The sequence below is a fragment of the Lactuca serriola genome, chromosome 5 (genome assembly GCF_051521515.1).
Source record: "Lactuca serriola cultivar US96UC23 chromosome 5, Lser_US96UC23_V15, whole genome shotgun sequence".
In the NCBI taxonomy this organism is placed as follows: Eukaryota; Viridiplantae; Streptophyta; class Magnoliopsida; order Asterales; family Asteraceae; genus Lactuca; species Lactuca serriola.
Window position 1 is genome coordinate 348935353 of NC_136412.1, and position 15694 is coordinate 348951046.

The 15694-nt window shown below is 39.3% G+C and overlaps 1 non-coding gene across 1 annotated transcript; it reads right to left on the minus strand.

Moving 5' to 3' along the window:
- Positions 1-309: 309 nt before the first annotated feature.
- LOC145056163 (small nucleolar RNA R71) lies at positions 310-416 on the minus strand. Its single transcript, XR_013685696.1, has one exon. It is a non-coding gene; the product is annotated as a small nucleolar RNA R71 (small nucleolar RNA).
- Positions 417-15694: the final 15278 nt, after the last annotated feature.

The following is a 15694-nucleotide window of genomic DNA, read 5'->3' on the forward strand; positions in this document are numbered from 1 at the left end:
TGCGCAACAATTAATGCTGACAATTTTGAATTCAAACCCGTGATGTTTCAGATGATCAACAACAATGGTCTCTTTGGAGGAATGCCTAGTGATGAGCCCTTGTCCCATCTGCGTTCCTTTAACCAGATGTGCGATAATTTCAAACAAAGAGGCATGACAACTGATGCATTTAGGTTGAGATTATTTCCTTACACACTACAAGGGAAAGCCCGAGACTGGTTTGAATCTTTGCCTTCTAATTCCATCTCCACTTGGGAGGAATTAAGAGAAAAATTCCTAAAAAGATTTTTCCCACCCACTCGAAATGCAAATCTAAGAAACGCCATCACATCATTCCGACAAATGGATGGTGAATGGTTATGGGAAGTGTGGGAGAGATGGAACAATTTCCTAAGAAAATGTCCAACACATCGACTCCCTGATGATGTGAAACTTGGGACATTTTACCAAGGTTTGGATGCTCAAACACGCATGCTGGTAGATACATCAGCTGGAGGAGCATTGCTTACAAAGAGCTATGAAGAGAGTGTGGAGATTTTGGATAGAATAACAACCAATAATTTCCAGTGTCCCACAGATAGGATACATGTAGGAGGTTGAAAAAGAAGTACATCAGCTGAAGTTCGGCTTGCAGCTCAAAATGATGTGTTGGCAGTTGAGTTGGCCACAATCAAGAGCATGATGAAGAATATGATGTCGAGTGTGACATCCCCAAAATCACGGCCAGAAAAGACCGGTTTGTTTATGCTTTGTTTAAAAATCAGAGTTACATTTTAAATGAAAGTGTTGCGGAATTTGTCCCAAAACAAAAATATGATAAAGATTTATCAAAAGCATTTCCATAGAAATGTATTTCATTAAAAGACTCGGGATGTCATGTTCGTACAGATCAAAAGCATAAACAGTACAATATAAGCCTTACTACATTATTTCATATCTACAGGCCTATATTCGTAATCCCTCGTCCAAAACATCACACCTATGCTCATGCGCCACTACCTGTAACACATAAAACTGAGTGGGTCAGGCTTGGGAGCCTGGTGAGCACATATGGTTTTCAACCCACAATAAATAAGTTTATTAATTTCATCGATCAACAATAACCCGATTACCCGTTCCCGTTATCCTCACTTTACGTCCCTAAACACCTATCATAAGGGACCTAGCCTAAGGATCATCATCGGGACGGACACTACTGCTAAGGGGATTCCTCAGCAATAAATGTCCTAAAGGCAACCATGTGGGGGATGGAGTACTCCGGTGAACATATCGTTCACAAACACCTACAGGTTGCGAGCCTGCTAGTGTTCCACTGGACTGTCTAGAAGAGTCTGTGGTCGTCATCCATACTCCGCTAGATGACAGAATCAACAACATCAACATCGAGACCTCTCATCATTTTATCACACATCACCTATTGCATCTACCCATGTTTTACCCCAACATTTTCGTAGATATAAAATACATATACAGTTTAAATCACTGAAAACATGTATAACAACGTTCATCTAGCATAGATAGCAAGTATTCATATAATATGCACACATAGCACGTAATTTATATAAAATACTTCATATCTATGTGTAAGTTGAAAGTAACTATGCACTCACTTGTTAAGGTGATGATTCCAAAATCGGGCAGCGCTTGCTTCTAACGATTCTATTTTCCTTCGACGAAACCTAGCATTATTATCGCTAAATTTTAGTCTAATATTTACCGTGACCAACTATTAGTTTTAGTATTATTATTATTATTATTATTATTATTATATAAGCATTAAACAATATTTTCCAACCACTATGTACAGACAGGGGCCAGACATAAAACACCGGAGGGCAAGACCATTTTGGCATATAGCACTTCTGAAATCCAACAACCCTATGCGGCCCTTTAAACCAGATTCCCCGTACCGCGAGTAGTTAAAAAAAAATTATAACGACACTTATATAAGTTATAATAATAGCTCAAATATTTATTATAAGTTCATACTAACAATACTAATTTTAAATATAAGCTATATTAAAATAAGGTAAGCATAACTTACTTACAAGGGGGTTTTAGCTAGGAGTCGGGCTCTGCAGGGGCAGAACTTCGTCGCTGAATCTTTCTAAGAAAGATTCGTGCAGCGCTTCATCGCTCACCTTACTATACTAAGCTACAGAAAGAGAAGTCGAATCACGAGGGACCGAAATGCTCGGGGGATAAGGAGAGAAAGACTCTTGAATCAAGAGAATGGTGCAAGAAATATGAGAGCCCAAGGCTCTTATTTATACTAATTGAATTTTCAAAAACTACCATCCATAATTACTTAATGACCTTTTAGTTATATAAACAACTAAACACCCCTCTATAATACTATTATAAATGGATTTAATGATGTTTGTACTAAACTAATGTCGAAAGAACTCAACATTAGTCTTATAATGACCGCATCGTCGATACCTTTCTAATGATATATACATATGTATATATATGTGTACGTATACATGATTTATACTTTATTTTAATACGTAAATATGCTATTATAATTTGTAACTCGTTCATACGAACTCCGTTTTTGACGTTCTTTATATCCACGCGTAGGTGAAGACGTACTCTACAACTTTCGTTTAGACTCCGTCGGCAAATTTTGACTTTATTTTTAAAGTTATATTTTTAACAAGCCGGGACAGGATTGGTCTGTTTAAAATCTCATAACTTCTTCATACGAAGTCAGATTTGGGCGTTCTTTTTATCGATGTTCTTAGTTTAACATATTCTACGACTTTCGTTTAGATCACTAAGGCTAAATCTCGCTCTATTGTAAATTTACTATTCACGCTTCCCGGTATCGTGCCGGTTCTGTCGTGAAACTTCGACGGGTCATAACTTCTTCGTTATAACTCGGATTTCGGCGTTCCTTATATGCACGGAAACCTTGAGACATATTCTACAACTTTATGTAGAGATATCGGGATTATCTCACACTTTAATTTTTCACGCTCATTTTTTATTCTTTATTAATTATACATTTATAATTAAATAATAAACACATATAATTCACATAATACTCAAATATTTCATCTTTATTACTTCAAAAAGAGTTACAAGAGTTGACCTAGACTATTACATTGACAAAAATGTTTAGCCCTGAAACCCGGGCGTTACATCGAGTGGTGGGTCAAATGAAAAGAAAGTTGCTATGAGTTTGTGCGCGGTTTGTCAAGGAGTGCATGATTATAGTGAGTGCCCACAAAATCCTGAATCTGTATTTTTCATGGGAAGTCTAAATTTCCCACGACAAAACAAGCCATACTCAGAAACATACAATCCAGGGTGGAGAAATCATCCCAATTTCTCATGGGGTGGACATCAACAACAACAAATTCAACCTCAACAAGAGCAGTTTCAGCAAAGGCCTCAAAACCCACCGGGGTTTTATCAAATGCCAAATCAGCAAGTGAGACCACAAGGAGGTGCATTCCACCAGGCATCAGGAAGTATTTTGTAACGCCCGTGTTTCTAGGCTTGCCATTTTAGCAATGTAATAGTCTAGGTTAACCATTGTAACCCCAATTTGAAATAATAAAATGTATTATTTGTGAATTTGTGAATTTTGTGAGTTATGTGTTTATTTGCTTAATTATGTGATGTAATTAAATTAAGAATAAAATAAGCGTCAAAATTAAGGTGTGAGATAATCCTGATATCTTTGCATAAAGCTGTAGTGGTTGAAACAAGGATTCCGGAGATATAAGGAGTGCCAAAATCCGAGTTATAACGAAGAAGTTATGACCTGTCGAAGTTTCGCAACAGAACCGGCACGACGTCGAGTGACGTAAAATATGAATTTAAGATAGAGCGATATTTAGCCTTAGCGATCTAAACGAAAGTCGTAGATTTCGTTAAACCGAGAGCGTGCATAAAAGGAACGCCCAAATCTGACTTCGTATGAGGAAGTTATGATTTTTCTAAGTTTTGACTTAGCGGTATGCAGCCCAAATACTCGATTTGAGATCGAGCGGTTTTTAGCCGAAACAATCTAAATGAGAATCGAAGATCTCGTTGTTAGTAGCGAAACGATGAAAAGTTAGGCGAGAACGGACGTCAGACGAAGAAGTTATGAATTTATAACGAAGTTTTTCTGTCCCGGCCTTCTAAAAATAAATAATAAAAATAAAAGTCAAAATTAGCCGATGGAGTCTAAATGAAAGTTGTAGAGTATGGTCTGACCTTCGCGTGGATATAAAGAACGTCGAAAACGGAGCTCGTATGCGAAAGTTACGCAATTTAGAAGTTCGACGAGTCAATTACGCCCCGCGTAATTGAGTACGCCCCGCGTACTCAGTCGGATGCAACTTGCCTGACCAATACTCGAGTGCCACAGATCGACGCATGCAGTGACGTCAAAGTACGCCCCGCGTAACCGAGTACGCCCCGCGTACTGAGTACGCCCTGCGTAATTTGAGATTACGCCCCGCGTAATCCCAGACCCTCAGCCTATAAATAGAACTCGAAATCAGCCATTTTCTCTTGTTCAAACTCTTCCCTCTCTCTAAGTTTTGCCTCGATTTGCGTGCCAATCATATCCCGAAGCCCCGGTATCATTCCCGAGCCCCGAAGCAAGATCCGAAGCCCCGAGGATCCCGAAGAGCGTTATTCCCGAGCCGAAGCTCTGCCCGCGAGGAGTTCGATTTTGGTGAAGATCTTCCAGATCTATCGAAGTATACTACTTCTATAAGCCGTAGTGCTGTCGGATCATCTTCTGATCAAGTGAGTGTGTAGTTATTTTCTTTCCAACGCAATATTATGAAGTATTTAATATAAAATACGTGCTACGTGTATATATTTCGTGGTTATATGTGTGAATGTATATTCACTCTCTTCTATCTCATAGATCTGATATATTCTCTATGAAATACGTGTTATGTGTGTATGCCTCATCTATTATGTGGAATATGTATTGATTAAAGCATGCTATACAGGTTTTTTAAACAATGTATAAAAATGTATATTTTTATCTACTAATATGTTGGGTAGAACATGGGTAGATAATTGGTGTGTAATAAACAGATGAGAGGCCTCGGTGTTATTGGTGTTATTCTAGTCATTCAGCAGAGTATGGATGACGACCACAGACTATTCTAGACTGTCCTGTGGAACACTAGCAGGCTCATTACCTGTAGGTGTTGTGAACGACGTGTTCACCGGTGTACTCTATCCCCCACATGGTTGCCTTTAGGACACTTATTGTTGAGGAAGCCCCTCTGCAGTAATGTCCGTCCCGATGAAAATCCTGAAATAAGTTCCTTATAATAGACGTTATTTTTAGGAACGTAAGGTGAGGATAACGGGAATGGGTAATCGGTTTTATTGTTGATTGATGAAATTAAATATAATTATTGTGGGTTTGAAAACCCTATATGCTCACCAGGCTCCCAAGCCTGACCCACTCAGTTGATTTGTATTACAGAAAGTGGCGCAAGAGCTTAAGATGGGCGAATCATCAAGTCATTTTTGTTTACAAGTCTGCATATGTATAATTTGTTGAACGACTTGTAATATCATCGTTTATGCTTTATGATCTATATCGGAACATGACATCCCGACTTTTGATTATGAAATGAAATCATATTTCTATATGAAATGTTTTGATAAATATCTATTTTATCATGTTTTGTTTTTGGGAACAAATTCCGCATCTCTTTTAAAAATCAAACGGATTTACTCTGAAAATGTTTAAAAGGCATAAATGAAATCGGTCTTTTCTGGCCGAGATTTTGGGGATGTCACAGTTGGTATCAGAGCATTAGTTTAAGCGAACTAGGAATTTGTAGGATTTCTAAACTTAAACTTAGTATGCTAAGTGGAGATTGTGAGATGTGTGTCTGATAAATTTTAGACACGAGCACTAGTTTATTTTAGGAAGGTTGCCTAAAATGCTTTTATGTGCTAAATGTTATATGTTGCCATATATGATATTGTTTGTTCGGATCTACGGTTTTTTGCCAACCGGATCTGAAGGTTTATGTGTTTAGGATTCTAAGCGTATGTATACGATATTAGAACTAGCATGTAATCGTTTGGAGTAATAAGGTGAAATTATTCGGTGTGTAGATCAAAAATGGTGAGAACAAGAAGCGGAGTTGGAAATGCTGATGAAAACAAGAATCAACCGCCTGTAAATCAACAAGTACCTGTCGTAGCTGATGCACCTGAGCCGATAACAATGGCTGGTGTACAAATGATGATTCAAATGATGTTGGATCGTCAGATGGAAGAAACAAGACGCCTGCTTAGGTAGAGTCGTGAAGAACCGTCAATTCAAGCGGAAGAGCCCGAGGAGAATGGAGGGCAGTCTGAAGGAGAAAACTTTAGTGGGATCATTGGTCAAGACGAACAACCAGTGGTTAGACGCAATAACCAGTATGGAGGAAATGATGGTCGTGGGTGCAAGTATAAGGATTTCATGGCATCCAAACCACCATGTCTATCCGGAAGCCCGACGCCGGTACAAGTTATGGACTGGGTCTCCGAAATGGAGACTATGTTTGAAAGTTGCGAATGCAGCAACAGGCAGAAGACCGCTCTTGCGATCCCTCTGCTAAAATCTGGCGTGTTGAGTTGGTGGAAGCTGTTAGCTGACTCTATGCCCAAGGGAGAAGCAAGCAAAATGTCTTGGGAAGACTTTGTGGAACAACTAAAACTGCAATACTGCTCCGAGCAGGACCTTCTGGAAATCAGTAATGAGTTTCAGAATTTGAAGAAAGGGAAATTGAGCGTTACTGAATACGCTGCAAGTTTCACAGAAAAGATGAAGTTTATCCCATATTTGGTGCCTACAGAACTCTCTAAGGTTAACAAGTTTGCCCTTGGACTACCAGCGGACTATGGTCCAATGGTTAAGCAAGCAACCACATTGAAAGCCGCCATCTGGGCTGCTAGAAATGTTGAGACCCAGATCAGGGAAAAGGGTCTGGAAAGGTCAGAGGTTGGCGAGAAAAGGAAAATCGATGGATTTTCAGGGTCCAGCAAGAAAAGTAAATTCTCGAAGTCTAGTTCGAGAGGAAGTGGAGGAAAGGTAGAGGCGAAATGGTGCGACAAGTGTAAGAAAAAGCATCATGGGAAGTGTGGCGGGGAAACCACATGCTTCAAATGTGGAAAGCTAGGGCATTATGCCAATGACTGCACCTTCACCAAGAATGTTTGTTATGGTTGTGGTGAGGAGGGGCACATCTCAAGGGATTGTCCGAAAAAGAAGGAAGCAGCAAGACCCAACATTCCGCCAAAGCCAAAGACGAGAGCATTCCAGATGACACTGGAAGCTGCTAAAGATGAAGTTGATGTCGCTTCAGGTACCTTTCTCGTTAACAAATTGCCTGCCCAAATTTTATTTGATTCTGGAGCCAACTACTCCTTTATATCGCATGAATTTGGTAGAAAACTAGCCTTGCCTGTTGATAGACTAGTGGCAAGTTTGTACCTGTTAGCCATCGTATGAAAAACATCTTAATTGACTTGAATGGGAATAAGTTCCACGAGGAATTATTGTCTATCGAACTTAATGGTTTCGACATCGTTTTGGGAATGGATTGGCTTAGCGCCAATGATGCCGAAATTTTATGCAAGAAGAAAATAGTGAAAGTGAACCCGCCTGGGAAGGAATCGTTTATGGTGTACGGAGATAAACGCAGAGTAAATTCTGGAATCATTTCTCTAATGAAAGCCAGAAAATGTTTGACCAAGGGGTGTACATCATACTTAGCATTCGTGATCGACGCTAAGAAGGAAAAGAAGGTGATGCAAAATATTCCTGTTGTGTGTGATTATCCGGAAGTATTTCCCGAAGATCTTCCTGGATTACCGCCCGATCGACAAGTAGAATTTCGTATCGACTTGTTTCCCGAAACAACGCCAATTACAAAAGCACCTTATCGATTAGCACCAACGGAGATGAAGGAGCTGATGATGCAACTTCAGGAGTTATTGGACAAAGGTTTCATTAGACCTAGTTCATCACCCTGGGGAGCTCCGGTGTTATTCGTAAAGAAGAAAGATGGAAGCATGAGGATGTGCATTGATTACCGATAGCTGAATAAGGCAACAATAAAGAATAGATATCCGTTGCCAAGGATTGATGACCTATTCGATCAACTACAAGGTTCCAGTTATTTTTCAAAGATCGACCTGAGGTCAGGATATCATCAGCTAAAGGTAAGAGAGCAGGATATAGAGAAGACTACATTCAGAACGCGATATGGACACTATGAGTTCTTGGTTATGTCGTTTGGACTAACCAATGCTCCAGCAGCATTCATGGATTTAATGAACAGAGTTTGTAATCCGTTCCTTGATAAATCTGTGATAGTATTCATAGATGACATTCTGATTTATTCAAAAAGCCAAGAGGAGCATGGCAGACACTTGCGAGAAGTGTTGGAAGTCTTGAAGAAGGAGAAGTTGTATGCGAAGTTCTCCAAATGTGATTTCTGGATTCGTGAAGTCCAATTTTTGGGTTACGTGGTCAACCAAGAAGGGATAATGGTTGATCCAGCGAAGATCGAAGCTGTGATGAAGTGGGAACAACCGAAAAGTCCCACGGAGATCCGAAGCTTTTTGGGATTAGCCGGATATTACCGAAGATTTATCCAAGGCTTTTCTTCGATCGCTAGTCCATTAACAGCTTTGACCCACAAAGGAGCTACTTATGCTTGGAGTGATAAGCATAAAGAAGCATTCGAGAGACTAAAGAAGAAACTATGCGAGGCACCGATACTTTCTCTACCCGATGGAGTTGAAGACTTCGCGGTTTATAGCGATGCGTCTGGGGTTGGATTGGGTTGTGTTTTGACCCAAAGAGAAAAGGTGATAGCATATGCGTCTCGACAGCTGAAAGAGCATGAAAAGAACTACCCGACTCATGATTTGGAGTTGGCAGCGGTAGTTTTCGCACTGAAAATATGGAGGCATTACCTCTATGGCACGAAGTGCAAACTTTTCACTGATCATAAGAGTCTCCAATATCTCTTTAGTCAGAAAGAATTGAATATGAGGCAACGACGCTGGCTGGAATTACTTAAGGACTACGACTATGAGATACTTTACCACCCCGGTAAGGCCAATATTGTTGTTGATGCTCTCAGTCGGAAGGTCAATCTTGAAAAGAAAAGGCCAAGAGCGTTGAGAATTGAAGTTGTCTCGACTATTTTGGAAAGTATAAAGAAAGCTCAAAGCGAAGCTTCTGAGAAAAATGACCGAAAGGAGGAACGTTTGGGCAAAACGTTGGGGTTCGGTGTAAACAGTCACGGACTGAAGGTGTTCCAAGATCGGATTTGGATACCTAAGACAGGAGGAGTCAGAGATCTTCTGATGGAAGAAGCTCACAAAACCATGTACTCGATTCATCCTGGTAGCACAAAAATGTATAGGGACCTGAAACCCTATTATTGGTGGCCGACGATGAAGCTCGACATTGCGAAGTATGTGGCCGAGTGTGTAACCTGTGCAAGAGTCAAGGCACAACATCAGAAACCATACGGGAGTTTAGAACCATTACATGTGCCTATGGGTAAGTGGGAAGACATTGCTATGGATTTTGTCACTAAACTGCCCAGAACAAAAAGTGGTCACGACATGATTTGGGTGGTCGTCGATCGATTCACTAAGAGTGCGCATTTCATAGCAGCAAAGGAGAAATGGACTATGGAAAAGCTTGCGAATTCTTACGTGAAGGAAATTGTGAGGCTTCACGGTGTTCCGTTAACAATTGTGTCGGATCGTGATAGTCGTTTCACCTCACGATTTTGGAAAAGTCTACAAGAGGAATTGGGTACCAAGTTGTGTTTAAGTACAGCTTACCATCCGCAGACTGATGGTCAGAGTGAAAGAACGATACAAACACTTGAAGATATGCTGAGAGCGTGTACCTTGGGATTCCTAGGTAATTGGGATGAACATTTACCTTTGGTAGAATTTTCCTATAATAATAGTTTTCACTCGAGCATAAAGATGGCACCTTATCAAGCATTGTATGGACAGAAGTGTCGTACGCCATCTTGTTGGCTTGAGGCTGGGGAAAAGCAGCTTATGGGACCGGAGATAGTCCATCAAACGGCTGAAAAGTTGAAAATAATTAGGGAAAGAATGTTAGCAGCTCAGGACCGTCAAAAGAGCTATGCTGACAAAAAGCAAAGACCGATGACTTTTGAAGTTGGAGATTCGGTTTTACTTAAAGTCTCGCCGTGGAAGGGACTTATAAGATTTGGTAAAAGGGGAAAGATAAGTCCAAGGTTTATTGGACCGTTTAATGTTCTTCAGAGGATTGGGAACCAAGCTTACAAGCTCGAACTACCAGAAGAACTGAATGGAATTCATAACACTTTCCATGTGTGTTATTTGAGGAAGTTCACGGGAGAAGTTCCCGACATAATTCCACTTTCGGAGTTGAGGATCGATGAGAACAAAAGTTTGATTGAGGAACCGGAGGCAATCGTTGACCGAAAGACTAAGAAATTGCGACGTAAGATGGTTGAGTTAGTGCTTGTCCAATGGAAACACACGAATGGGCCGAATCTCACTTGGGAGACGGAGAGTGACATGATGAGTCGCTATCCGCATTTGTTTGCTGGTGTGTGATTCCGGGGACGGAATCATTCTAAGGTGGAGAGAATTGTAACGCCCGTGTTTCTAGGCTTGCCATTTTAGCAATGTAATAGTCTAGGTTAACCATTGTAACCCCAATTTGAAATAATAAAATGTATTATTTGTGAATTTGTGAATTATGTGAGTTATGTGTTTATTTGCTTAATTATGTGATGTAATTAAATTAAGAATAAAATAAGCGTCAAAATTAAGGTGTGAGATAAGCCCGATATCTTTGCATAAAGCTGTAGTGGTTGAAACAAGGATTCCGGAGATATAAGGAGTGCCAAAATCCGAGTTATAACGAAGAAGTTATGACCTATCGAAGTTTCGCGACAGAACCGGCACGACGTCGAGTGACGTAAAATATGAATTTAAGATAGAGCGATATTTAGCCTTAGCGATCTAAACGAAAGTCGTAGATTTCGTTAAACCGAGAGCGTGCATAAAAGGAACGCCCAAATCTGACTTCGTATGAGGAAGTTATGATTTTTCTAAGTTTTGACTTAGCGGTATGCATCCCAAATACTCGATTTGAGATCGAGCGGTTTTTAGCCGAAACAATCTAAATGAGAATCGAAGATCTCGTTGTTAGTAGCGAAACGATGAAAAGTTAGGCGAGAACGGACGTCAGACGAAGAAGTTATGAATTTATAACGAAGTTTTTCTGTCCCGGCCTTCTAAAAATAAATAATAAAAATAAAAGTCAAAATTAGCCGATGGAGTCTAAATGAAAGTTGTAGAGTATGGTCTGACCTTCGCGTGGATATAAAGAACGTCGAAAATGGAGCTCGTATGCGAAAGTTACGCAATTTAGAAGTTCGACGAGTCAATTACGCCCCGCGTACTCAGTCGGATGCAACTTGCCTGACCAATACTCGAGTGCCACAGATCGACGCATGCAGTGACGTCAAAGTACTCCCTGCGTAACCGAGTACGCCCTGCGTAATTTGAGATTACGCCCCGCGTAATCCCAGACCCTCAGCCTATAAATAGAACTCGAAATCAGTCATTTTCTCTTGTTCAAACTCTTCCCTCTCTCTAAGTTTTGCCTCGATTTGCGTGCCAATCATATCCCGAAGCCCCGGTATCATTCCCGAGCCCCGAAGCAAGATCCGAAGCCCCGAGGATCCCGAAGAGCGTTATTCCCGAGCCGAAGCTCTGCCCGCGAGGAGTTCGATTTTGGTGAAGATCTTCCAGATCTATCGAAGTATACTACTTCTATAAGCCGTAGTGCTGTCGGATCATCTTCTGATCAAGTGAGTGTGTAGTTATTTTCTTTCCAACGCAATATTATGAAGTATTTAATATAAAATACGTGCTACGTGTATATATTTCGTGGTTATATGTGTGAATGTATATTCACTCTCTTCTATCTCATAGATCTGATATATTCTCTATGAAATACGTGTTATGTGTGTATGCCTCATCTATTATGTGGAATATGTATTGATTAAAGCATGCTATACAGGTTTTTTAAACAATGTATAAAAATGTATATTTTTATCTACTAATATGTTGGGTAGAACATGGGTAGATAATTGGTGTGTAATAAACAGATGAGAGGCCTCGGTGTTATTGGTGTTATTCTAGTCATTCAGCAGAGTATGGATGACGACCACAGACTATTCTAGACTGTCCTGTGGAACACTAGCAGGCTCATTACCTGTAGGTGTTGTGAACGACGTGTTCACCGGTGTACTCTATCCCCCACATGGTTGCCTTTAGGACACTTATTGTTGAGGAAGCCCCTCTGCAGTAATGTCCGTCCCGATGAAAATCCTGAAATAAGTTCCTTATAATAGACGTTATTTTTAGGAACGTAAGGTGAGGATAACGGGAATGGGTAATCGGGTTTATTGTTGATTGATGAAATTAAATATAATTATTGTGGGTTTGAAAACCCTATATGCTCACCAGGCTCCCAAGCCTGACCCACTCAGTTGATTTGTATTACAGGAAGTGGCGCAAGAGCTTAAGATGGGCGAATCATCAAGTCATTTTTGTTTACAAGTCTGCATATGTATAATTTGTTGAACGACTTGTAATATCATCGTTTATGCTTTATGATCTATATCGGAACATGACATCCCAACTTTTGATTATGAAATGAAATCATATTTCTATATGAAATGTTTTGATAAATATCTATTTTATCATGTTTTGTTTTTGGGAACAAATTCCGCATCTCTTTTAAAAATCAAACGGATTTACTCTGAAAATGTTTAAAAAGCATAAATGAAATCGGTCTTTTCTGGCCGAGATTTTGGGGATGTCACATATTTCAAAACCAGCAGCGTTTTCATCAAATCAAGAGATGTCACCTTTCGAGAAGGCCATGATGGAGTTTATGATCAAACAAGATCAAAAGACTGAGGCACGTGAAAAGAATCAAGCAATTGCCATGAGAAATTTGGAAAATCAATTAGGGCAATTAGCACAACTGAACTCACGAGAACCTAGAACGTTGCCAAGTAACACCTAAAATCTAGGTAATGTCAATGATAAGAGGCAACGCAATGCCATCACACTTAGATTGGGAAAGGAGTTAACTCCAAAGAATCATGACTTACCAGTCACCGATGATGAGCAACACTCGGTAAGTGTTGAGACTGATAAGAAGAAGCAAGATGTATAAGATGATGAAAAAGAGTATGTTGAGATTGAGGACATAACCGATGAGGAGTACGGGCAGAAGAAACTAAACAAGGAACGTCCAACAAGTTCAAGTCCAAGTGTTGGGAATGAAAAGAAAGCCCAAGAAAAAGATACTCGAACTGGTGCGACAGTTGCACTAACAACTTTGCCTTTCCCACCTAGGCAAAATAAGTCTAAATTCGATGATGGGCAATTTAAGAAGTTTCTAGAGATCCTTTCTCAAATTCATATCAACATCCCTTTTGTTGAAGCCTTGAAACAAATGCCCACATATGCAAAGTTCATGAAGGAAGTTCTTACAAGGAAAAGAGTTTGGAGAGAGTTTGATACTGTTGCAATGACGAAAAGTTGCACATCAATAATCAAAAACAAATTACCTGTGAAGAAGGATGATCCAGGTAGTTTCATTCTGCCGTGCAAATTTGGAAAACTTGACAAAATAGGTTTGTGCGACTTGGGTGCAAGTATTAATTTAATGCCTTTGTCAATTTTTCAAAAATTAAGACTTGGTGAAGCTAGACCGACCACCGTTTCACTCCAGCTAGCAGACCGATCGATGGTATATCCAGAAGGTAAAATAGAGGATATCATTATCAAAGTTGATAATTTTTTCATTTCAGCTGATTTTATCATTTTGGATTATGAAGCTGAAGATGATTGTGGAATAATTTTAGGGAAGGCATTTTTGGCAACTACTGAAGCTTTAATTGATGTCAAAAAGGGAGAGGTTACATTGAGAGTAAATGATGAGCAAAAGACATTTAATATGTTTAAGGCTATCAAACAGTCCTCTAATGTGGAAGAATGCTCATTCATACGAGTCATGGATGGATTGGTAGATTTAAAGGAGGCCCACTTGAGTAAGGTGACTCATAACATTGAGGAAAATAGAGAGCCCACAGTTAAAAGTGTAGTGAGTCTGGTCAAGGAGAAGCATGACTTGAATGATAGTGTGATTGAATCATCTTTGCCATCCCTTGAAAAAGTATATGATTTAGAGTTGAAGTGGCCTTCAGAACACTTGGTGAAGGTTAGAAAGAAAAGGATGAAGCACTTGTTGAGGCATAAAGAGTTCAAAATACAAAATCATGAAAATACCAAAATTCAAAAGTTTAGGGATGAGAAATGGCAGGGCAAAGAGATTTTGAAAAGAGACAATGAAAGAAAGGATTTAGGTAATCAAACAACGAAAAAAAATACCATTTTGGAGAATGAAAAGAGGAAGTGATTGTGCTTCATTTGAAGCGGGTTGAAGAGTAATTTGTTTGTTTTATTTTTTATTTTTTATTTTCTTTTTCTTTAGTTTTGTTTTTATTATTATTATTATTATTATTCTTAGTATTATTATTTTTGTTTTATTTTTGCTTTTGTTTTATATATATTTTTTTTGTTTATTTCTATTATTTTCATTTTTGCATCATTGTGTGTTTCATTTCTAATTATTTGTTTTGTTCTAATAATTATGTCAAGTGTGCAACCCTTGTTTGCTATCCGTGTAGTTGGTGGTGAAGTGAGAGTCGTGGTAAGGAAAATGTTCGACCTCTGTTTAGAGATTAACCGTCACGATATACGTTCTTGGTTTATCATATCATGTGAGATGACATGCCATCAGGGAGTATTTTTTTATTCTATTTTTATTGCTCGGGACGAGCAATGTTTAAAGTTTGGGGATGTGTTTAGTGCTCGATTGTCGATCACTAAATGAATTAAAAACTTACTTATTGTCCCCAAATTTTAAAATTTACATCATTTTTTGGGCTTAAAAAGATAAATTTATGTTAATGAATATAATAGACCTAATGTTTCCCGATTGGTATTTTTGTGCCCATTCAGTTGGGTTTTTGACTTGTCTTGCATGGGTTCCTCATCTCTTATTCTATTGGACGATGGGAGTTGGGCTTCTTCTTATGAAGTCCAAAGTTCTTAAATGAATTGACGGCTCATTAACTTGTTTTTACAAGTTCACCTAAGCTTCTTAGGGCCTTTCCTCCTATTCTACAGGTTGGCGGGAGATGGTTTTCTTGCACGAAATCCATAATATAGCACATTGTGCTTTGCATCGGAATTGACGGTATTCATATTACTTGTTATTGCAAGTGCAACCTGTGTCTCATGGGTTCCCTACCGCCTAGTCTATGGGTCATGGTGGGAGTTTGACTTCCTCTTATGAAGTTCAAAATTCTATAAGGAATTGATGATTTTTATCTTGTGTATACAAGATTGCCTAAGCTTCTTAGGTCCCCACCACTTATTCTACGAGTCTTGGTGGGAGTTGGACTCATATTATAATGTCCAAATGGTTTCAAAAAGGAATTGACGGATTCGAAAGAAGATAAATTCATCACCAGCAAATTAAGGCGAATAAAAGATGTTTGGCAGATTGACCACGTCTCAGTGTTTTCATCATATCTGGCTC